Below are 25,203 nucleotides of genomic sequence, written 5' to 3'. Positions count from 1 at the left end.
GGTTTTTTGAAAGGATCAACAAAATTGATAGACCGCTAGCAAGACTAATAAAGAAAAAAAGAGAAAAGAATCAAATAGACGCAATAAAAAATGATAAAGGGGATATCACCACCGATCCCACAGAAATACAAACTACCATCAGAGAATACTACAAACACCTCTATGCAAATAAACTGGAAAATCTAGAAGAAATGGATAAATTCCTCAACACATACACTCTCCCAAGACTAAATCAGGAAGAAGTTGAATCTATGAATAGACCAATAACAGGAGCTGAAATTGTGGCAATAATCAATAGCTTACCAACCAAAAAGAGTCCAGGACCAGATGGATTCACAGCCGAATTCTACCAGAGGTACAAGGAGGAACTGGTACCATTCCTTCTGAAACTATTCCAATCAATAGAAAAAGAGGGAATCCTCCCTAACTCATTTGATGAGGCCAGCATCATCCTGATACCAAAGCCAGGCAGAGACACAACAAAAAAAGAGAATTTTAGACCAATATCCTTGATGAACATTGATGCAAAAATCCTCAGTAAAATACTGGCAAAACGAATCCAGCAGCACATCAAAAAGCTTATCCACCATGATCAAGTGGGCTTCATCCCTGGGATGTGAGGCTGGTTCAATATACACAAATCAATGAATGTAATCCAGCATATAAACAGAGCCAAAGACAAAAACCACATGCTTATCTCAATAGATGCAGAAAAAGCCTTTGACAAAATTCAACAACCCTTCATGCTAAAAACTCTCAATAAATTAGGTATTGACGGGACATATTTCAAAATAATAAGAGCTATCTATGACAAACCCACAGCCAATATCATACTGAATGGGCAAAAACTGGAAGCATTCTCTTTGAAAACTGGCACAAGACAGGGATGTCCTCTCTCACCACTCCTATTCAACATAGTGTTGGAAGTTCTGGCCAGGGCAATTAGGCAGGAGAAGGAAATAAAGGGTATTCAGTTAGGAATAGAGGAAGTCAAATTGTCCCTGTTTGCAGACGACATGATTGTATATCTAGAAAACCCCATTGTCTCAGCCCAAAATCTCCTTAAGCTGATAAGCAACTTCAGCAAAGTCTCAGGATACAAAATCAATGCACAAAAATCACAAGCATTCTTATACACCAATAACAGACAAACAGAGAGCCAAATCATGAGTGAACTCCCATTCACAATTGCCTCAAAGAGAATAAAATACCTAGGAATCCAACATACAAGGGATGTGAAGGACCTCTTCAAGGAGAACTACAAACCACTGCTCAAGGAAATAAAAGAGGATACAAAGAAATGGAAGAACATTCCATGCTCATGGGTAGGAAGAATCAATATCATGAAAATGGCCATACTGCCCAAGGTAATTTACAGATTCAATGCCATCCCCATCAAGCTACCAATGACTTTCTTCACAGAATTGTAAAAAACGACTTTAAAGTTCATATGGAACCAAAAAAGAGCCCGCATTGCCAAGGCAATCCTAAGCCAAAAGAACAAAGCTGGAGGCATCACACTACCTGACTTCAAACTATACTACAAGGCTACAGTAACCAAAACAGCATGGTACTGGTACCAAAACAGAGATATAGATCAATGGAACAGAACAGAGCCCTCAGAAATAATGCCACATATCTATAACTATCTGATCTTTGACAAACCTGAGAAAAACAAGCAATGGGGAAAGGATTCCCTATTTAATAAATGGTGCTGGGAAAACTGGCTAGCCATATGTAGAAAGCTGAAACTGGATCCCTTCCTTACACCTTATACAAAAATCAATTCAAGATGGATTAAGGACTTAAACGTTAGACCTAAAACTATAAAAATCCTAGAAGAAAACCTAGGCATTACCATTCAGGACATAGGCATGGGCAAGGACTTCATGTCCAAAACACCAAAAGCAATGGCAACAAAAGCCAAAATTGACAAATGGGATCTAATTCAACTAAAGAGCTTCTGCACAGCAAAAGAAACTACCATCAGAGTGAACAGGCAACCTACAAAATGGGAGAAAATTTTCACAACCTGCTCATCTGACAAAGGGCTAATATCCAGAATCTACAATGAACTCAAACAAATTTACAAGAAAAAAACAAACAACCCCATCAAAAAGTGGGCAAAGGACATGAACAGACACTTCTCAAAAGAAGACATTTATGCAGCCAAAAAAACACATGAAAAAATGCTCATCATCACTGGCCATCAGAGAAATGCAAATCAAAACCACAATGAGATACCATCTCACACCAGTTAGAATGGCAGTCATTAAAAAGTCAGGAAACAACAGGTGCTGGAGATGATGTGGAGAAATAGGAACACTTTTACACTGTTGGTGGGACTGTCAACTAGTTCAACCATTGTGGAAGTCAGTGTGGTTATTCCTCAGGGATCTAGAACTAGAAATACCATTTGACCCAGCCATCCCATTACTGGGTATATACCCAAAGGACTACAAATCATGCTGCTATAAAGACACATGCACACGTATGTTTATTGAGGCATTATTCACAGTAGCAAAGACTTGGAACCAACCCAAATGTCCAACAATGATAGACTGGATTAACAAAATGTGGCACATATACACCATGGAATACTATGCAGCCATAAAAAATGATGAGTTCATGTCCTTTGTAGGGACATGGATGAAACTGGAAATCATCATTCTCAGTAAACTATCGCAAGAACAAAAAACCAAACACCGCATATTCTCACTCATAGGTGGGAATTGAACAATGAGATCACATGGACACAGGAAGGGGAATATCACACTCTGGGGACTGTGGGGGGGTGGGGGGAGGGGGGAGGGATAGCATTGGGAGACATACCTAATGCTAGATGACGAGTTAGTGGGTGCAGCATACCAGCATGGCACATGTATACATATGTAACTAACCTGCACAATGTGCACATGTACCCTAAAACTTAAAGTATAATAAAAAAAAAAACAAAAAAAAAATAAAAGAAATAACGAAATCTATTCTTACTTTACAACCCCAGATAGACTCTTTGGCAGCAGTGACTCTCCAAAACTGCCGAGGCCTAGGCCTCCTCACTGCTGAGAAAGGTGCACTGCTGAGAGTCCTCTGCACCTTCTTAGGGGAAGAGTGTTGTTTTCACACTAACCATTCAGGGATAGTACAAGATGCCAACCGGCGTTTACAGGAAAAGGCTTCTGAAATCAGACAACGCCTTTCAAATTCTTATACCAACCTCTGGAGTTGGACAACGTGGCTTCTCCCCTTTCTAAGTCCTGTGGCAGCTATCTTGCTGTTACTTGCCTTTGGGCCCTGTATTTTTAACCTTCTTGTCAAATTTGTTTCCTCTAGAATCAAGGCCATCAAGCTACAGATGGTCTTACAAATGGAACCCCAAATGAGTTCAATTAACAACTTCTACCAAGGACCCCTGGACCAACCCACTGGCAGTTCCCCTGGCCTGGAGAGCTCCCCTCTGGAGGACACTACAACTGCAGGGCCCCTTCATTACCCCTATCCAGCAGGAATTAGCTAGAGCAGTCACTGGCCAAATTCCCAACAGCAGTTAGGGTGTCCTGTTTAGAGGGGGGATTGAGAGGTGACAACGTGCTGGCAGGCCTCGTAGTCCTTGCCATTCTTGGTGCCTCCTCGGCCTTGGTGCCTACTCTGGCCATGCTTGAGGAGCCCTCCAGCCTACTGCTGCACTGTGGGAGCCCCTTTCTGGGCTGGCCAAGGCCGGAGCCAGCTCCCTCAGCTTGCATGGAGGTGTGGAGGGAGATGTATGGGTGGGAACTGGGGCTGTGCATGGTCTTGTGGGCCAGCGCGAGTTCCGGGTGGGCATGTGCTCAGCAGGCCCTGCACTCAGAGTGGCTGGCCAGGCTGCAAGCCCCGGGCAGTGAGGGGCTTAGCACCTGGGCCAGCAGCTGCTGTGCTCAATTTCTCACCGGGCCTTAGCTGCCTCCCCGTGGGGCAGGGCTCAGGACCTGCAGCCCACCATGCCTGAGGCTCTCCACCATCCGTGGGCTCCTGTGTGGCTGGAGCCTCCCTGATGAGTGCTGCCCCCTGCTCCACAGCACCCAGTCCCATCGACCACCCAAGGGCTGAGGAGTGCGGGCACATGGCACGGGACTGGCAGGCAGCTCCACCTGCGGTCCTGGCACGGGATCCACTGGGTGAAGCCAGCTGGGCTCCTGAGTCTGGTGGGGACTTGGAGAACCTTTATGTCTAGCTAAGGGATTGGAAATACACCAATCAGCACCCTGTGTCTAGCTCAGCGTTTGTGAATGCACTAATCGACACTCTGTATCTAGCTACTCTGGTGGGGACTTGGAGAAACTTTATGTCTAGCTAAGGGATTGTAAACACACCAATTGGCACTCTGTATCTAGCTCAAGGTTTGTAAACACACCAATCAGCACCCTGCATCTAGCTCAGGGTTTGTGAATGCACCAATCGACACTCTGTATCTAGCTACTCTGGTGGGGACTTGGAGAACCTTTGTGTTGACACTCTGTATCTAGCTAAGCTAGTGGGGATGTGGAGAACCTTTGTTTCTAGCTAAGGGATTGTAAATATACCAGTCGGCACTCTGTATCTAGCTCGAGGTTTATAAACACACCAATTAGCACCGTGTGTCTAGCTCAGAGTTTGTGAATGTACCAATCGACACTCTAGCTACTCTGGTGGGGACTTGGAAAACCTTTGTGTCTAGCTCAGGGATTGTAAACACACCAATCAGCACCCTGTCAAAATGGACCAATCAGCTCTCTGTAAAACAGACCAATCAGCTCTCTGTACAATGGACCAATCAGCAGGATGTGGGTGGGACCAGATAAGAGAATAAAAGCAGGCTGGCCAAGCCAGCAGTGGCAACCTGCTCAGGTCCCCTTCCACACTGTGGAAGCTTTGTTATTTCACTCTTTGCAATAAATCTTGCTACTGCTCACTCTTTGGGTCCACACTGCCTTTATGAGCTGTAACACTGCAAAGGTCTGCAGCTTCACTCCTGAAGCCAGCAAGACCAGGAACCCACCAGGAGGAATGAACAACTCCAGACATGCCACCTTAAGAGCTGTAACACTCACCATGAAGGTCTGCAGCTTCACTCCTGAGCCAACGCGACCATGCACCCACCAGAAGGAAGAAACTCTGAACACGTCCGAACATCAAAAGGAAAAACTCTGGACATGCTGCCTTTAAGAACTGTAACACTGCGAGGGTCCGTGGCTTCATTCTTGAAGTCAGTGAGACCAAGAACCCACCAATTCCAGACACACCACCCCCTGCTCTTAACTTATAAGCAAATCACCCTTTTTGAGCTAATGAGTCAGAAAGAAAGAAAACATACAATAATGGAGACCAAAGTAGGTAAAGAATCTTTAGAAGACAGCACTGAATTTTTTCAAAGAAAACAAATTTATTGTCTTTCCCTTATGGCCTGTGGACTTATATTCGGCTGACTGAAGTCTCTAAGCAGGGTAGATTTAACCAAAGGCGGTATGTCTAATCACTAGCATAAAGACGTCCTCTGTGTCACCATCTACACACAGGGCCTCTGATAGAACTCACGCAAAGTCCTCCATGTTAATATTTGTCTGAAAATGGATAATCAGGGTGGCCAGCAAGACTGAAGAAAGAAAGAATAATGCATGATATGAACTGCAATGATTCCATTACTGGAGGGTAGCACAGTGATTTCTAGGAAGCTGTCATTAGCGTGGATGTTAAGAAGTTCATATTCTGATTGCTGGAGAATCTGCATTTTTTGAGAGCATGACTTTATAGTATCTGTATTATCAAAATAATAAATTATTCAATTCTACTCCCCTGCCTGGAACTTAATACATAAAACACAAAGTCAGCTGGGCAAAGTGGCTCACGCCTGTAATCCCAGCACTTTGGGAGGCCAAGGTGAGTGGATCACCTGAGGTCAGGAGTTTGAGACCAGTCTGACCAACATGATGGAACCCCGTCTCTACTAAAAAATACAAAAATTAGGCGAGTATGGTGGCAGGCACCTGTAATTCCAACTACCTGGGAGGCTGAGACACGAGAATCATTTGAACACAGAAGGCAGAGGTTGCAGTTGGCCGAGACCACACCACTGTACTCCAGCCTGGGCAACAAGAGTGAAACTCTGCCTCAAAACAAAACACACACACAGTCAAATCTTCAAAAACATTCCTGTACATCTGCCTGCAGAGCAAAGAGTCGTTCTGACCTTTTCTATTTCAAATTCCCATGAAAGTAGGAACTCTTTCTGCCTTACTTTGAAGAAGAAGAGGCAAGTTATACGCTCATCACTAATAAATAATTTTGAGTGTGAATGGCTACTGGTAGCAATTAGGCTGTCTTTTATTACTTTATTTATTACCTAGTGCCTGCCTACCTTATGAAACGTATTTGGTAATTTTCAGAAATGTAAACTGTTGTATATGATACAGGGTCCAATATCCAGGAATATGCAATGCATTAAAAATGTATATGTAGAATTAGCACAAAAAATAAAGGGAAAAACAAATGCCTACTTATCCTTAAATATTTCATTGGTGGTAAGAATTACAAATGCTTGCTATTCTTCCTTTCATTTAATAATTTCCTTTTTATGTTTTATTTTCCTCTATATTAATAAAATATCAACAATGGTATCTACCAGTTTTTGAGTTCTTACAATGTGCCATTGTTGTTATGTTTTTCACACATTATCTCATCATCTCTATTACTTGTTAAAATCTCCACTGCCAGCAGTTGCATAACTTCTGTTTTCCCTCATTACATGAGTTACTGTCTATGACTACTAAAACCTTCAAAGCATGAAGAAATAGTAAATGCCTTTTGTTGGCTATAGATTATCTCCAACAAAGGGGCTTTTGCATCCACACTCCTTCTTTGATTTTAAAATTTCATTATTCTCAGAATTGAGATCTCCTTATTGCAGAAAATTAAATCCAAGTGCTCCTATTCACTCCACTAAGGCAGCCTTTCTGGAGGCAAATACAGTGTTTGGGTCATGTGCAAACATCCAAAGAGAAAAAAGAAAGAGATTTGAAATGAATAAAGACACCGAATTGACAGGATTTAGTGAGCAATTCCATATGGAGAAGGTGAGAATTGGCACCTGGACCACAAGGTTGATGGAAATGTTTTTGATCTGATAAGGAGCTGAGCAGGTTTGGGAGAACATGATATAAGCACAGTTTTGGAAACATCTAATGCGGCCACATGGGCAGTATCCACAGTGTGTCCACTAGACAGTAGTAAAAACACCAGGCCTACATGGAAGGTGCAGATTTGGCAATGATGTTGACTGCTCTGGAAAGTTCCATGGAGTCAGGAGGGCAGAGGCACAGGTTAACCCACACTGACCTCAACCTATAGTTACAGATACAGTCCTAAATATTTTTAATAAAGTGAAATTAACACAGGGACAAAGGTACATGGAAGGAATTATAGAAGGAATACAGTGCAAGCTCCTATGAGTCCTCTCCCAGTGATGTTGCACAGAACACACTGATAGAGAGAAAAGTGAGACTCAAATGTCATGTATCTAGTCCCTAATCACAAACATAGTAGTCTCAGGACAGTCTTGGAATACAAGTTTTCTTCCAGTGTAGAAATAGTTTAGTCTGTAAAATAAAGTCTCCATTTTGCTCACATTTGTGTCAGACGACCACTCCTACCATTTTGTTACAAATCTGATGCCTATGAACAAGGACCAATAATTTAAACTTAACTTGTTAGGTTCTAGTCGTTTTTTCTTTTCTCTTAAAATGAGGATATTTTATATCCTCTGGTAATTTTCTCAGAGGTGAGAGTAGTCCATGGGAAATTCTCTTTAGTCCAGGTCCAGTATTACCACGCGGTGCTCAAGGCCGCGTATCAGAACAGCGATACTCTCCCAACATATTTCATGCACCCCATCTCCATTAAATTTTGCCATAAAAATTCTTCTGTATTATGTCTTCTTAGAAAAGATTTCTTCAGTGTAGAAGGAAACAGAGAAACCACTTCTATCGCCATCAATTTCCAAGAGAGGAGCAGGCAGGCAGTGTTTTTCACTGCTGCGTTTCATGGACTCTGACAAGCTATGAAATAAACATAAATAGAAGAAAAAAAAACAGTGCCCCAAATAAACAGTAGATGACCATGCAACCAGACTTCTATGCACAACAAAGGTTGACCTTTTCTCTTTGTACACAGAGTATAGCTTTAACCTAGGGAAACTTAGGTTGGAGTCATGCGGAGTAACACACGAACACAAACCTGACAACCCAGGTCAGCTTCCACTTATTCTGGCTTTGCTCTTTTCAACTCTCTGCACCAAAAACATTATTATTACCTCTGGAGGTGCATAGGTGCCAAATCCCAGGACAGGCATGAAGTGACCATCATTTAGCTTCAAACACTGATGTTTTGAATCCATCACTGTCACTCAGCTGGCTAGCAAATGTTTCTTTCTTCTTCCCTCACAGGTTATAAAATCAATGGAGGCAATGCCCTCTGCACACTGCCTAATGGTTAACCAATAGCATGTAAAAGAAAGTATGCATGCCATCTTATGCTGGTTGTGAAGAAAACTGAATCCAGTTCAATTGTTTCTTCTCTAATAAAATTCTTAAGTAAAGCATTTTACAAATAAACTCATTATTTTGTCTCTGAAGCAGTTTTGCTTTTCAGAATCTCTATATATTACACAAATTATTCAATTACTCAAAGATATTTCAGAACAAATTATGACTGTATGTGCAACTATAACAACCTCCAGCTACAAATATTTTTTGTTTGTGCCATGATGATATCATTTCTTTATTGTGAATCATTTGAAATGACTAACCAACTTTCATCTTTCTTTCTCTCACACACACAATCTTAAAAAATGACTAAGAGTTCTTTAAAAAGATTACCCTCAATAAAAAATTAAAGTTAAAACCCCCCAAAAATGGTGTTTTTGCTTTTTTCCTCAGCAAATTTATTGTTTCTTTCTTTTTTGCATTGTAAGAAAAATATTCATTGCTGATGAAGGTACAGTACTGATAAAGATATAATCCTGAATAGGGTGCAAATGAAAAAGAAAATCTGATTATTGGAGTACTGATTATTAACAGCCTTTGGACTTTGGACATCATTTGCAATATGCAAACAGTGCCTTTTTTTCTTCCAGCCAGTTTTAACAGAGGCTATTGTAAAGCAACAAACCAAAAAACTGATAACTATTTTATATAATTTATGCTCTTGCTAAACATTATTCCTAAAGAAAAATGAGAAATTACTTGTTTCTGCCTTTACAGGGCAGATTAAAACATGATTGTTGTTTGCATCATGCATGACCAATATCTTTGAGTTGTTTTGCACCGCCCTGATTGCTTCCATTTGCTTTTTGATGAAACAACAAAAAAAGAGAAATAGGTAAATTATTATATATTGACATAATGTAATATTATAAAGTCATGAAAATTTTCACAGAGAATGACTTCAGCAAGATAGTGGATTAAAAAGCTAACAGTGGACACATGGAATCCTCAAGAAACTGTCTAAAATTGACTAAAGTATATGTATTTATTTACACAGTGTCTTAGTAGAGAGATTCAGGGTGACTATATGTGGGCGAAGGATTACCCAGGTGCCAAGGCAAGAGATTGAAGGCACAAACTGTTTCAGTATAATATAGAAAATAGCTAGAATAAGAATAGTTATAATAAAAATTAGATATAGAGATGATCATGGACATTATCAATCATTACTACAAACACTGTTAATCATTAGCTTTTAATATTACTCTTTTATTACTAATATAACCAAGGAATAACCGGTAGACATATGGCCAGGTGCTGAAGGGACATTGTGAGAAGTGACCTAGAAGGCAAGAGGTGAGCCTTCTGTCACGCCTGCGTAAGGACAGCTTGAGGGCTCCTTGGTCAAGCTGTAACACCAGTGCCTGGGAAGGCACCCGTTACTTAGCGGACCGTGAAAGGGAGTCACCATTCCTTGGAGGAGTCAGGGAACACTCTGCTCCACCAGCTTCTTGTGTATCCAGCCCTGCCCACAGTCATCCAGAGGCATAAACCCCTCCCTGTGGTGCTGTGCTTCAATGGTCATGCTTCTTGTCCACTTTCATGTTCCTCCTGTACTCCTGGTTCCTCTTTGAAGTTCGTAGAAGATAATGGTAGAAGAAATAGTGAAAGTCTTAAGGTCTTTGATCTTTCTTATAAGTGCATAGAAGAAAACACTGATGTATGCTGCCTTCCCTCTCTGCTTCAGCTACCTAAAAGGGAAAGGCCCCCTTTCCCATGAGCACATGACTTGCCTGACCTTATCAATCACTTGGAGGACTCACCCTCCTTACCCTGTCCCTTTGTCTTGTATCCAATAAATATCAGCGCGCCCAGCCATTCGGGGCCACTACTGGTCTCCGCATCTTGGTGGTAGTGGTACCCTGGGCCCAGCTGTTTTCTCTTTATCTCTTTTGTCTTGTGTCTTTCTCACAATCTCTCATCTCCGCACATGGGGAGAACACCGGCAAAGCCCTGTAGGGCTGGACCTTACATCTGGTGCTCCAACGTGGGTTTCTCCCTCACTGTGTGAAGTTGCGCTTTGAGTGCAGGACTCAGCAGAGGACTTTCAACGACAGATTCCTGAGGATTGTCGTCATTAAGTTTGGTGGTAAGCTTGGGCACTCAGAGTATCTCATGGACTCCATGGGACAAGCCAGTACAAAGTACTTGGCCTATTTAAACTTCATAAAAACCCTTCTTAAAGAAGGAGGAATTTCAGTTTCTTCTGACAAGCTAATTGAACTCTTTGAGGTCGTCATTCTCATTTGCCCTTGGTTTCCAACTGAGGGAACTCTAGAACTTAAAGATTGGGATGAGGTGGGCCAACAGTTTAAAATCGCTCATAGAGGGGAACATGTTATCCCGCCGGCCATTTGCACAGTTTGGTCCTCGGTTCGCTCCATCTTACAATCCTTGCAGCCATAGGAGGAGGGAATGGAGGGTACTCTACCTTTGCTCTCCTCCGAAGAGGTTGAGGAAATCCTCAGTACTCTCTCTCCAGAGGGCACCACACAACCTGAAGCCATCATTTTAGAAATGGACCTCCATTCTGATATTCCTTTGGCACCAACAAATACACCACAGCCTACCGTGCCTACCGCACCCCCAGTATCGCTTTATGAGGACCTTATGAAGGATCTCCTTCCCCCAGATCTAAAAAATCCCTCTGAAATGTACTACCAGCAGCCCTTGTGGCCGGAACCTCCTGTACTGTCTCAGCCCTGCTGCAGGGCTCTCAACCATCCATCTGTTCAGCCCAGTTATGAGGCTGTCAACTCTATCCCTGTTCCGCCCAGTAATGAGGCCTTCAACGCTATCTCTTCACCCAATTCTGCCTTTCCTCTTATGCATCAGGCTCCCCAGAAGCCTAACCTGCAGTCCATGCACCAGCCCGGAGCTCAGGTCTTGCAGTCCATGCACCAGCCTGGAGTTCAGGCCCTGCAGTCCATGCACCAGCCTGCAGTTCAGGCCCTGCAGTCCATGCACCAGCCTGGAGCTCAGGCCCCTGAAAGACCTGCAAAGCAGGCAACTGTGCATCAGCCTGGCTTGAAGTCTCTCAACTTCTCCTATATTCAAAACCCCAATTTCTTTTCTGCTTCTGGTCCAGTCACGACTGCTGTTGCTACCCATAAGCAATAGGTTACATACATTCCTGATAATGACACCCCTCTTATGAGGGCCATTTCTCAGGCAAGGGAATATGGGGATCCCGAGGCATGGCCGTTTCCTGTTATTCTACAATCTCCTATACCTGCTGCCCCCATTCTAGCTGCCCCTGCTCTGGCTGCAATGGATCAGCCACCACCTGCTGACCAAGTTCAGCAGGCAGCTGATGCCACTGCCTCTCCAGACCCGCAGCTCAGGGATCAGGCTCCTCAGCCAGTGCAACAAGGGCCTGATGTCGCAGCAGAGCCAGTTCCTGGCATACCTTCCATTCTGGCTGTGGTGCAACCTGATCCTTTACACCCTGGTCAGCTCCACCTATGACCTGCTACTTGGGAAAGTTTTTCTTTCAAATTCCTTAAAGATTTCAAAGAGTCGGTTAAACAATATGGTACCAATTCCCCTTTTGTCCGTTCCGCCCGAAAATCCTTAGCAGAAGATAAATGCTTGGTGTCTTGTGACTGGGAAATTCTATCAAAATCTGTCTTATCTAAATCACAATATTTACAATTTAGGACATGGTGGGTTGATGCTGTCCAGGATTGAGTCCGCCTTAATCAGGGCTCTAATCCTCCTGTTAACGTTACAACTGACCAGTTACTGGGAATGGGGCAGTGGGCTGCAATTAGAAACCAAACTATATTGAATGATGAAGTCACTGAGCAACTCCGAAAATGCTGCCTGGGTGCTTGGGATAAGATTCAGGATGACGGCACTAGATGTCCCTCCTTTACGGCCATTGGACAAATGCAAAATGAACCATACCCTGACTTCATTGCCCATCTTCAGGATGTGGCAGAAAAATCTATTCCTGATCTAAATAACCAACATTTGGTTGTGGAACTCATGGCTTATGAACAAGCAAATCCAGATTATCAGGCTGCTATTCACTCTGTAAAAGGTAAAATCCCACCAGGAAGTGATTTAATCACATCCTATATTAAAGCATGTGAGGGTGTTGGTGGAACGTTACATACTGCTATGGTCACGGCTCAGGCTATGGCCAGCATTAGAATGCTTGGACAATTTCCTGGTAATTATTTTCACTGCCGCCAATCTGGACATACCAGGAAAAAATGTCCTCGGTGTTCAGACCACCACCCTGTACAACACCAATCCCAAAAGGCCGTACAACTGCGAGCCCCACCATCCACACCATGCCCAAGATGCCATAAGGGCAATCACTGGACAGCTCACTGCCACTCAAAATTCGACATTAATGGCAACCCTTTACAGCCACTTCGAAACCAGGGAAATGGTAAGAGGGGCCAGCCCCAGGCCCCTCCAAACAATGAGGCATTCCCCAACTCCCAGCCTTGGCCTTGCAGCCAGATGAGGGCATCCCCAGCCCAACCAATCGATCCAACCACTCAGTTTCCACTTCAACCATTCATGCCACAAGCATAGATGTCACAACCCCAACAAGGATCTCAGTTCAATGCTTGTCCCCCGCCACCACAGGATCTGCAGCAGTAGATCTCTGCTGTATTAGAGATATTTCCCTTTTGCCTGGAGAGCCACCAATAGCTGTTCCCACAGGTGCTTTTGGGCCCTTGCCACCTGGCTCTGTTGGTTTATTGGTCAATCACTCAAGCTTAAATTTAAAAGGTGTTCAGGTACATAATGGTGTAATTGACTCTGATTACTCTGGGGAAATACACATTATTGTTAGTTCTGCAGTTCCTTGCCAAGCTTCAGCAGCAGATCGAATTGCTCAACTTCTTCTGCTGCTGTACATTCCACTAAGATCCAGTTCTCATAAAAGAACTGGAGGTTTTAGGAGTGCAGATAATCAGGGTAAAGCGGCTTACTGGGCTAATAAAATTTCTGACATCTGACCTGTTTGTTCCACGCATATACACGGAAAGAAATTCAGGGGCATGATTGACATGGGTGCTGATGTTTCCATTATTGCTTTACACCAATGGCCTCGTCACTGGCCTAAAGAAGTCACATCCACCGGGTTGGTGGGTGTTGGTCAGGCCACTGAGATTTATCAAAGTTCCACTATTTTACATTGTACTGGCCCAGAGGGACAGACTGGTATTGTTCACCCTCTACACCTATTCCAGTTAATCTCTGGGGAAGAGATCTTTTACAACAATGGGGTGCACAAATTTCATTTCCGCATGCTGCCAACAGTGAGCAAAGTAAAAACATTATGATAAAAATGAGATATGTTCAAGACACTGGTCTCGGAAAATTGGCTCAAGGTATTACTGCGCCTATTCAACCTTTCTATAAATTTGACTCCAAAGGGCTTGGTTATTCTTTTTAGAAGCAGTCACTGTCAAGCCTCCAGATGCCATCCCTTTGACTTGGAAAACTCAGTAGCCAGTTTGGGTGGATCAGTGCCCACTCCCAAAAAATAAGCTGGAGGCGCTCCATAATTTAGTCCTGGAACAGTTAGAAATGGGACACATTGAGAAATCTTTCTCTCCATGGAATTCACTTGTCTTTGTTATCCAAAAGAAATCTGGAAAACAGAGAATGCTCACTGATCTCAGGGCAGTTAATGCTGTACTTCAACCTCTGGGGACATTACAATCTGGCTTACCCTCCCCCTCTATGCTCGCTGAGTATTGGCCTCTAATCCTCATAGATCTTAAAGATTGCTTTTTTAACATTCCACTGGTCTCTCAGGACTTTGAAAAGTTTGCTTTTATGGTCCCTTCCCTCAACAATGTCGCTCAGGCTACATGCTACTATTGGAAAGTCCTACCACAAGGCATGCTTAATAGTCCCACTATTTGTCAGTATTTTGTGGGGCATGTGCTTCAACCTGTCAGGGATCAGTTTCCCCAATGTTACATCATTCACTACATGGATGATCTCCTCTGCACAGCCCCCCCATACACCATTTTGATTTCCTGCTTTTCTGTGATTCAATAGGCCATTTCAGAAGCAGGTTTGACTATTGCACCAGAAAAAATTCAAACTTCCTCTCATTTTCAATATTTGGGCATGCAGTTGGAAGACAAGGTGATTACACCACAAAAAGTTCAGCTTAGGAGAGACGCCTTAAAAACTTTAAATGACTTTCAAAAGTTACTTGGGGATATTAATTGGATTTGCCCTTCTTTGGGCATCCCTACATATGCTATGTCAAACCTTTTTGCCACATTATGTGGGGATCCAGATTTACACAGCAAAAGGTTTCTTACAGAAACCTCAGACTCAGAGAGGCTGAGTCTGAGTTATGAACAAACAGTTCAATGGTCTCAGGTCACTAGATTCAATCCCAAATTACCTTTTACTATTTTAATTTTTCCCACTGAACACTCTCCAACAGGGATCATCACTCAGGAACATGATATAATTGAATGGTGTTTTCTTCCCCATAGCTCTCTAAGGACACTTACTATTTACCTTGACTAAATTTCTACCCTTATTAGGCAAGCCTGTTCCCATCTTTTATGACTTTTGGGACAGGAATCTCAAAAAATTATTGTTCCCTTAAACGGTCAACAAGTCTGACAAGCATTTACAAATTGTGTTACTTGGCAGGTAAATTTGGCCCATTTCCCCGGTATAATTGACAATCATTACCCTAATGTAAAATTGTTCCAGTTCCTGAAACTCACTTCCTGGATTTTACCTAATATTACTAGAAGTATTCCATTAACTGGAGCCGTTACTGTATTTACCGATGCTTCCTCTAATGGCCATGCTGTATACACAGGACCATGGGAATGCGTTCTTAACGCAGGACCTATTTCTGTACAGCGAGCTGAACTTATCACTGTTATGACTGTCCTTGAGGATTTTCCTGAGTCTGTCAACATTGTTTCTGATTCTGCATACCTCGTGCATGTTGCCCACAACATAGAAACGGTGTTAAATTTTTGCCTGATGAAAGTTTACTTTCACTTTTTCAAAAGTCTTAGACAATTCTCAGAGCACACTGTGCCCCCTTTTACATTACTCATATTTGAGCCCATACATCACTTCCAGGACCTCTTCCAGCTGTAAATGCCAGAGCTGATGCTTTAGTCACATCTATTTTTATGGACATGCGAAATTGTCATGCCCTAACTCATGTCAATGCTGCAGGACTCAGAAGCAAGCTCCCTCCCACATGGAAACAGGCAAAAACCATAGTACGGCACTGTCCCTCTGGCCAAGTGTTAATTTTACAACCACTTCCTTCGGCAGTTAATCCTACAACCACTTCCTTCCAGAGTTAATCCTACACCACTTCCTTCTGGAGTTAATCCTACAACCCCTTCCTTCCAGAGTTAATCCTACAACCACTTCCTTCCAGAGTTAATCCTACAACCACTTCCTTCCAGAGTTAATCCTACAACCACTTCCTTCCAGAGTTAATCCTACAACCACTTCCTTCCAGAGTTAATCCTGCAACCACTTCCTTCCAGAGTTAATCCTAGAGGCTTTTCCCCCAACACACTCTGGCAAATGGACGTGACCCACTTTCCAGCTTTTGGGAGACTTTCTTTCGTACATGTAACAGTTGACACCTTTTCCCATTTCATCTGGGCTACATGCCAAACAGGAGAAAGTACTGCTCATGTTAAACGACATATGCTTTCTTGTTTCTCAGTTATGGGCTGCCCTGCTAAGCTTAAAACTGATAATGGTCCCAGCTATACCAGCATTGCCTTTAAAAAGTTCACTCAAGCATGGGGCATTACTCACACTACTGGAATTCCCTATAATTCTCAAGGACAGGCTCTGGTGGAATGAGCTAATAAATCTCTCAAGGACCAGCTTCGCAAACAAGATAACAAAAAGAAAGCGGATGTCAGTACTCCCCATGCTCAGATCAATTTAGCTCTGTTCACATTAAAATTTTTAAATTTGGCCAAGAACCAACCTTTTATGGCGGCAGAACAACACTTTACTGGTAATAAATTTGACCCACAAAAAGGCAAGCGAGTATGGTGGAAGGACACAAAAACTAATAAATGGGAATTACGCACTGTAATAACACGGAGTAGGGGTTTTGCTTGTGTCTCCCCAGGAAAGGACCAACAACCTGTTTGGGTTCTTTCCCATCAGCTGAATTTGTACCATGACTCCAGCCCTGAAGAACCATCAGAAACAAAAGGAGAAGAGCCGCCAGAAATCGAAACGCAAGGCTCGTCACCTGACTAATACAATTTATATCTCGACTTCACCTCACAGCCTCGCCCTATAACTCCCAATGCTAAAATTCCACCCTGCTGATGGGGGGGGGGGGGGTCAGATAAAAGTAATGTCTGAAGAGGTTGCGAGACACCTACAGGACAAAGGGATTCCAAAAACTATGGGTAATATTATCTTGGCTGCCTTTATGGTAGTTACTGCAGTGGTAAGTATACCCAGGGCTGCAGCAACTCAAAATTACACCTACTGGGCACATGTCCCGTTTCCCTTCTTATTCGATCTGTTTCATGGATGGATTCCTCAGTGGAATTTTATACTAATGACAGTGCATTCATGCCAGTCCCTAATGATGACAGATTTCCGGCTTAAACAGACGAAGAAGGAATGCCTTTTAATGTGTCCATTGGATATAAATTTCCACCATTGTGTGTAGGATTTGCACCTGGTTGTTTGGCATTCTCTAATCAAAATTGGATGTGGACTGTACCGGCCTCCAGCAATGATTCTTATCAGGTGCATAATGTTTTCTGTAGTAATTCTTTTCAGGTTCTGACCGTTAACATAAATTCATTTGAAGAACAGAGAATTCCTGTCACAGTAAAGCATAATAAAACACAAGGATTGCCAGACTGTTTAAAAGACCCTATAAAGGGACCTAATAATTAAAAACATTCTATGGAGTGACTGCAATGCCCCAAAAGTAGTAGTGCTAAGGAGTCCGATCACAAGTGTTGTCATTGAGTGGGCCTCAAAAGGATATTATTGGCAAGATTGCTCTGGCCAAAATACCCAATGTTCTGAGTTTAACTATTTAATAGATTATGAAGAGAAAGGCTGGCAGTCCTACAAAAAGAGGGAATGGGTGTCTCCTTACCCATTCAAATGGTTGGACAAGGTCATCGTTCCTCCCAGACCAAAAATGATTCATCCTATAGTTACCCCGGAACATCCTGAACTGTGGAGGTTGTCTGCAGCCAAATCCGGAATCAGATTATGGAATATAGCTTATCAAAAAATTCTTACAAATACCAAAACAAACATGTATAAGATCTCTTTAATGTCTGAGAGGGTGGTACCCATCAGGAGCTGTGTTAAACCACCACATATGTTATTGGTTGGAAACATAATTATCACCCCGATAGTCAACTATTGAATGCAATAATTGCAAATTGTTTACGTGCATTGATGCTACATTTGATCCAAAAACAAGTGTTCTCCTGGTCACGGCCAGGGAATGGGTATGGATATCAGTTTCTTTACACCGCCTCTGGGACTCGTCTCCTTCTGTTCATGTAGTCAATGAAGTCCTTAAAGGGATGCTTAAAAGAACTAGGAGATTCATTTTTACTCTCATTGCCGTGATTGCAGGTTTAATTGTTGTTACTACAACAGCGGCTACTGCTGGAGTAGCCATTCATAACTTGGTCCACACCACTCATTATGTGGAAACATGCCAAAAAAATTCCACCAGACTTTGGAATTCTCAGGCTCAGACTGATCAAAAACTGGCCAATCAAATTAATGATCTCCACCAGAGTGTCATCTAGTTGGGAGACAGGATGATGAATTTAGAACACTGAATGCAACTACAATGTCATTGGAATACTGATTATTGCATAACACCTTATGCTTACAAGGAAGATCAACATAGTTGGGAAAAAGTCCAAAGGCATCTAAAAGCCTGGGATGATAATTTAACCCTAGACATTTCAACACTGAAGGAGCATATTTTTGAGGCTTCCCAGGCTCACTTAACTACCATTCCTGGTTCTGACATATTTGAAAGAATTACAAAAGGACTATCTGATCTAAATCCTTTCAAGTGGATCAAACCCGTTGGAGGTTCACTTTTGTTATCAGCATTACTAATATTGGTGTGTTTATGTTGTTTGCTTTTAGTCTGCAGGCGTCTCCACGGAGTCCAATGAAAAACTCGAAGCTAGCAACAAGCAATGATGGCAATGACAATCCTAACCAATAAAAAGGGGGGAGATGTGGGCAAAGGATTACCCAGGTGCCGAGGCAAGAGACTGAAGGCACAAACTGTTTCAGTATCGGAAAATAGTTAGAGTAACAGTAGTTATAATACAAATTAGATATAGAGATGATCATGGATATTATCAATCATTAGTATAAACATTATTAATCATTAGCTTTTAATGTTACTCTTTGTTGTATTACTAATATAACCAAGGAATAACCAGCGGGTATAGGGTCAGGTGCTGAAGGGACATTGTGAGAAGTATAGTCATGGGTTGAATCACAGCATTAACAGCCCTCAAATCTGTTAACATTCTCCATTTCCCTGATTTTTTTCTTAATGACAAATACAGGAGAATTCCAAGGGGGAGAAAGTAGGCTCTGTATGTCCCTTTTGCAATTGTTCCTGCACCAGTTCTTTTAAAGCCTCCAGGTTTTCCTGTTTCGGTGGCCATTACTCCACCCAAACCGGTTGGCTGTTAGCCAAACAAGAGGAATGGGAGTTGGAGGTTCAACAACGGCTGCTCTTAAAAATGACACCCCAATCCGATCCGATCTGTTTGCCCTTGTAATTATAAAGGCTCTGATGGGCCTTTTTTATCTTTTCCTAGTCCTTTTCCCAGACAATATCCTGTATTTTTCATTTGTCTACTATTATTACTATATTGATCTGTAGGAATAGATATTTCAGCATTGCATTGTTGCAGTAAGTCTCTACCCCATAAATTGACAGGAATAGGTGTAATGATAGGCTGAATTGTCCCTTCCTGACCATCCAGCCCTTGACATGATAAAATCAAGGAACTTTGAAAAACTTCTGAGGCAGCTCCTACTCCAACAATACCAATGGATGCATTTTGCTTAGGCCAGTGCCTGGGCCATTGATTTATAGCAATAATAGAGACATCAGCTCCAATATCTACTAGTCCTTCAAAATATTTTCCCTGAATAGTTACTGTGCAAATAGGTCTTTTTTCAGACACTTGATTAACCCAATACACAGCCTTTCCTGCTGGATTAGTATTACCAAAGCCTCACGTTCTTTTCACTGTGCTGCTTCCTAGTTTTATGTAAGGTAACAGCAACAACTGAGCAATTCTTTCTCCTGGGGAGGCAGACCATGGAGGAACTAATAACTAATTGAATTTCTCTGGTATAATCAGAGACAATTATTCCCACATGCAAAGTGACGGCTTTTAAATTTAGACTAGACCTTCCAAGTAATAGACTGTTCCTGAGGGTAAGGGTCCCCTAACTCCCATAGGGACCTTCTTTGGTGGCTCCCCAGGAAGTAAGGAGATGGGAATTGTGCTGTAGAGGTCTGCGGCAGCATTGCCTGCTGAGGCGGGGGATAATTGTCGTACATTTGTAAGGGCACTGGCTGTGCTGGGTATGCCTCAGTTTGTTAAGGGGCTCAAGGAGGGGCCCCTCTTCCTGTTTCCTGAAAGAGATTGTCCATCTTTGCTAAATTTAGAATGACACTGACTTGCCCAGTGATTGCCTTACACCAGGGATGTATACTGGGACTTTTCTGTTGATTGATGGTAGTAGTTTTTGCCTTTTGATTTCCTTTTCTACATTCCTTTGTGTGTCCAAATTGCCCACAATTAAAGCAAGAGCCTGAGAAATGGGGCATATTCTTTCCTACTCTTAATCCAGCCATAGCCTGAGCTAAAAGAGTAGCCTTATGTAAGTTACCTCCAATGCCATTACAAGCCTTAATATATTCAGCTAAATAAGCCTTCCCTCTCAGGGGTCTATAATAGCAGTTGACACTCTGCATTAGCATTATCATATACAAGAAGCTGTATTACAACATCCTGAGCCGTTTTATCAGTTATGACCTTATAGACAGCCTCTTGGAGCTGAGCAATAAAATCAATATATGGTTCTTTCAGACAGAACTGAAAGAAGGATATTTTTCCCCTGTAACATTTATGCTTTCCTATGCCTGTAAGCAAACAAAGTGCAGGTGAACAATGATAACATCCTCCATTACTGCTTGATTCTCTAATCAACCCCAATTAGGGCCAACTCCCATTAACTGTTCAAAGGAAACAGGCACAGGTGGCTGTGCTTGTGTGTTTTCCCTTGCCTGAGTTTGAACTCCATTAGCCCACCAGGTTTTAAACTGTAAATACTGAGACAGAGTGAGAACAGATTTTGTCAAAGTATCCTAATCATATGGTATTAATCTATTATCAAGAGCCACATTTTTTAAATAAAGTTTGCACAAAAGGAGAGTTTGGTCCGTATTGACTAAGGGCTTGCTTAAATTCCTTTAGTAACTTAGAAGGAAAAGTGGCCCAATTAGCTATAGTCTGTCCTCCCTGCTGGATTATAATAACGGGAAGTTGTCATGCTTCAAGTTCTCCCTCAGCTCTAGCTTTTTGAATAGAATTTTGTATAGCATGACCTATTGCTCCAGCTTTTAATGTTGCAACTACAGGAGCAGTAAGTTTTTCAGCTAATTTATTTTCTCCCCCATTAAGGGGAGAGAGAGGAGGTGGCCATTCACTTAATTCAGCAGGTGGAGCTGACGGGCTAGTAAAACATACTTTTTTAAGTTTTCCTTTCTTTTCTTTAATCTCCTCTAGTAGCTGTTCCTCACACTCAGAATCTTCAGTCAGTTTTTTTACACTCATTCTCCTCTTCATCTGAATCTGCCTCATTATCTGTTTGAAATGGCTCAAGAGCTGCCTTTATTAGCACCCACATTGACCAAATGGAAACTGAAATTTCTGCTCCCTCTTTATATGCCTTTTTAAAATCTCTTCCAATTCTCTCCCATTCATCTAACTCCATAGTCCCTTGTTCAGGAAACCATGGGCAAAACTGCATTACTGTACTAAAGAGTGGTAACAAATTCTGAGTACTAACTTTCACTCCCCCTCTTTGTAATAAATGCCTTAAGAAATTTAAATAAGCAGAATGTCTGCTTTCACTTTGTCTCATTGTTACCTTGGTTCTTCCGAGCGCTCAGCTTTCCCGCCGAGCTTCTTTGAGACGTCCTCGGGTGTCCTTTGACGATGCGTCCTCCGCTTTCACACACTCCAGCATTCCTTCACTGGGGTCTTCACTGCCCTACACTGGGCAGCCAGGAATGTTGGGGCGATCAGACACAACACCAGGTCATGGAGGCGATGAAGTCTGGCGGAGTCAAAGGAATGAGAAAAAGCCAGTTTGAGAGAGAAAGTAGCACCAGGGAGCCATCGCCAGTGTGGAGCCTGCAAAGGACCCGAGCTCTGGGAGCCCACACTACTTATTGGTGCTCAAACAAACAGGTGGTGAGGATGTGGGGGTTGAAAGGAAACAGTGTATCAAGTGAATGAGAAACATATGGCTGCTTGAAATAACGGGAGTGCTAGAAGCAAGGAGCCAGCAAGTCTAGCACAAATGCAAGCCCTGCCTCAGCTTCTCTCCCAACACTCAGCTTTTCTCCCAACAAATACCCAATTAAATAAAATAACAAGGCATACAAAGACATAGAAAAACATAGTATATTATAAGAAAGAAAATCAATTGGCTGAAATCATTCCTGAAGAGCTACAGACATTGAAATTAGTAGAAGACTTACACAACTACAATAAGTATACTAAAATTGCTAATGAAAAATGTGGAGAAAAACTGTCAGAAATCCAAAAAATATAGAAAAATGACAATATGATCACTGATACAGAAATTTTTTTTTAAATTTTTGGAGCTGAAAAATATAACTGAATTGAAAAACTCACTAGAAGGCTTCAACAGCAGATTTTTGTCAATATGAACATATAATCAACATATGTGGTGACAGAATATTTAAAATTCTTGAGGTGGCTGCTCTCACAGTTTGGAGTTTAAGGCCTGTGGCTTTTCCTGGTTGAAGTTGCAAGCTGCTAGTAGATTTATAATTCTGGAATGTTGAGGGGTGAAGCCTTGCTCCCACCACTTCACTATGCAGTGCACCCATGGAGACACTCTGCAGATCTCCAACCACATATTTCTACTCAACATTGCCTAAATAGAAGCTCTCTGTGGGGGCTCCAGCCTTTCAGCAGGTATCTGTCTGGAAATTCAGGATTTCTGATACATCCTCCGAATTCTAGGTGAAAAGTGCCAAGCCTTAACCACTCATATATCACAAAGGGCTCAGGCCCAAAACTCTTCTCATCTGTTTGTCTCTCTCTACTCACGATTTCCTCCAGTGACCAGGTGTGTCTCCTGTCACTTCCCAAGGCTCAAAGAACAAGACAGTTAGCACATGGGGGCTTCTGTCTGACTAGCATAGGTTTGTGGAGTTGATAAGAATTCAAACTTTCCACAGCTGGTATACAATCTGGTGAAAAACTCTGACCTCAGGAGACCACAGAAATTCTCAGTCTTACGAAAGGAACATGAGGAAAGGGAGATGGGAGCTGACACTCACATTGAAAATAAAATAAATTTTAAAATAAATAAATACAAATTTATATTGGCAGCAGTGTTTGTCCTGAGGAGGTTTCCTATTTTGTTGACTCAATTCTCTGGGTTGAGGGGTTTATATGTGAACAATAAGGGGTATACTTGAACTTCACAGAGGTTTGTGGGTGAGGGCATGGCTGTTGAGCAGAGGAGCCATGGAGGCTAACAGTCAGTTTGCATTGTTGTGGAAACAGCGGAGCAGCAGAAGCTGTGCAGGAGGCAATAGGAAGAACAGGTATGCTGTGGAGGAGGAGGCACTGTTGATACCCTGGGAGGAAATTTTGGGAAAAAGCTAGAGATGCCTAAGGGAATATGTAGGAAATTTTAATTATAACCCTGGATAAAATTTACAATGTAAATTTACAATGTAAAAATTATGATGAAATTTTAAGTAAAACCCACCTTGCTCATAGTGTTTTCATAGAGTGAACTCTGTCTGAAGAAACAACTGTGTCCTGAATGTTGACTCAACAATAAGTGGTGGTTCCACTGAGCACTTTTTGAGATCCCTGCCTCTTCTGTACTTTTTGTTATTTTAATATTTCTCAATACTGTAGTCAACCCCTACAATCCACTGGGGTTCATGCTCTCAGGATGACTCATCAGTTTTCATCTATTCTGACTAATCCTGGATTGGGACAAAATGCAGGGGATGTTTTAAAGAGAAAATTATTAACTTTGATGGTTGTTTTGGTTCGCATAAAACCAGGTCAAGAAAACAATTTATCATTAATATAAATTTAATAGAAATCTGTTACCACCATAACAAGAAGTCTGAGGGAAGGCAAGCTCTGAGTGTTGTTCCTTGGAGTCCAGAACTTCTCTCATCGTCTCCTGACTCTTCTTCTTCTGTGTATTGATATTATCTTTGGGCTGGGTGGAGACTGCTGAAGCAAATTTAGAACTCACACTGCAGCAGAACAATAGCTACTTGCAGAAGAAAGGCCACCTCATTTTAAAGATTTCTTTCTAGAAGTGAGGAATCATTCCTAGAAGCCCCTAGCTTGGTCCCTCTTATGTGGCATTGGCTAGGACTGGGTCACAGTGAGAGGTGACAGCATGCTGGCAAGCCCTCACAGCCCTTACTCGCTCTGGGGGCCCCCTCTGCCTGGGCTCCCACTTTAGCGGTACTTGAGGAGCCCTTCAGCCCACCACTGCACTGTGGGAGCCCCTTTCTGGGCTGGCCAAGGCCGGAGCCGGCTCCCTCAGCTTGCAGGGAGGTATGGAGGGAGAGGCGGGAGCGGGAACTGGGGCTGCGTGCTGCGCTTGTGGGCCAGCTGGAGTTCCGGGTGGGCGTGGGCTTGGCGGGCCCGCACTCTGAACAGCCGGCCAGCCCTGCTGGCCCCGGACAATGAGGGGCTTAGCACCCGGGCCAGCAGCTGCGAAGGGTGTACTGGGTCCCCCAGCAGTGCCAGCCCACCGGCGCTGCGCTCGATTTCTCACCGGGCCTTAGCTGCCCCCCCGCGGGGCAGGGCTAGGGACCTGCAGCCCGCCATGCCTGAGCCTCCCACCCCCTCCATGGGCTCCTGCGCCGCCCGAGCCTCCTCCAGGAGCACCACCCCCTGCTCCACGGCGCCCAGTCCCATCGACCACCCAAGGGCTGAGGAGTGCAGGCGCAGGGCGCAGGACTGGCAGGCAGCTCCACCTGCAGCCCCGGTGCGGGATCCACTGGGTGAAGCCAGCTGGGCTCCTGAGTCTGGTGGGGACTTGGAGAACCTTTATGTCTAGCTCAGGGATTGTAAATACACCAGTCAGCACCCTGTGTCTAGCTCAGGGTTTGTGAATGCACCATTGGACAGTCTGTATCCAGCTACTCTGGTGGGGACTTGGAGAACCTTTATGTCTAGCTCAGGGATTGTAAATACACCAATTGACACTCTGTATCTAGCTCAAAGTTTGTAAACACACCAATCAGCACCCTGTGTCTAGCTCAGGGTTTGTAAATGCACCAATGGACACTCTTTAGGTACTCTGGTGG

At 43.0% G+C, this 25,203-nt stretch overlaps 1 protein-coding gene across 5 annotated transcripts in view; it reads right to left on the bottom strand.

Annotated features, from left to right (window-relative positions):
* AKR1C3 (aldo-keto reductase family 1 member C3) overlaps positions 1-24,733 on the bottom strand; it is an 87,068-nt gene extending 62,335 nt beyond the window's left edge. The window contains exons 1-3 of one of the 5 annotated variants that reach the window (XM_063709851.1): positions 23,984-24,733; positions 23,628-23,853; positions 21,744-21,932 (exon numbers count right to left, since the gene is read on the bottom strand). The gene's annotated coding sequence lies outside the window, so the exon portion shown is untranslated. Of the gene's footprint in view, positions 1-21,743; positions 22,149-23,627 lie in introns of those variants that run through there. The other 4 variants (XM_055354060.2, XM_063709850.1, XM_004049000.5 and 1 more) reach the window with 4 other exon arrangements.
* Between the last annotated feature and the right edge of the window lie 470 nt (positions 24,734-25,203).

The sequence above is a fragment of the Gorilla gorilla genome, chromosome 8 (assembly GCF_029281585.2).
Source record: "Gorilla gorilla gorilla isolate KB3781 chromosome 8, NHGRI_mGorGor1-v2.1_pri, whole genome shotgun sequence".
Lineage (NCBI taxonomy): Eukaryota > Metazoa > Chordata > Mammalia > Primates > Hominidae > Gorilla > Gorilla gorilla.
Note: the sequence above shows the minus strand (reverse complement) of the source record. Positions and strands in the feature narration are given on the sequence as shown.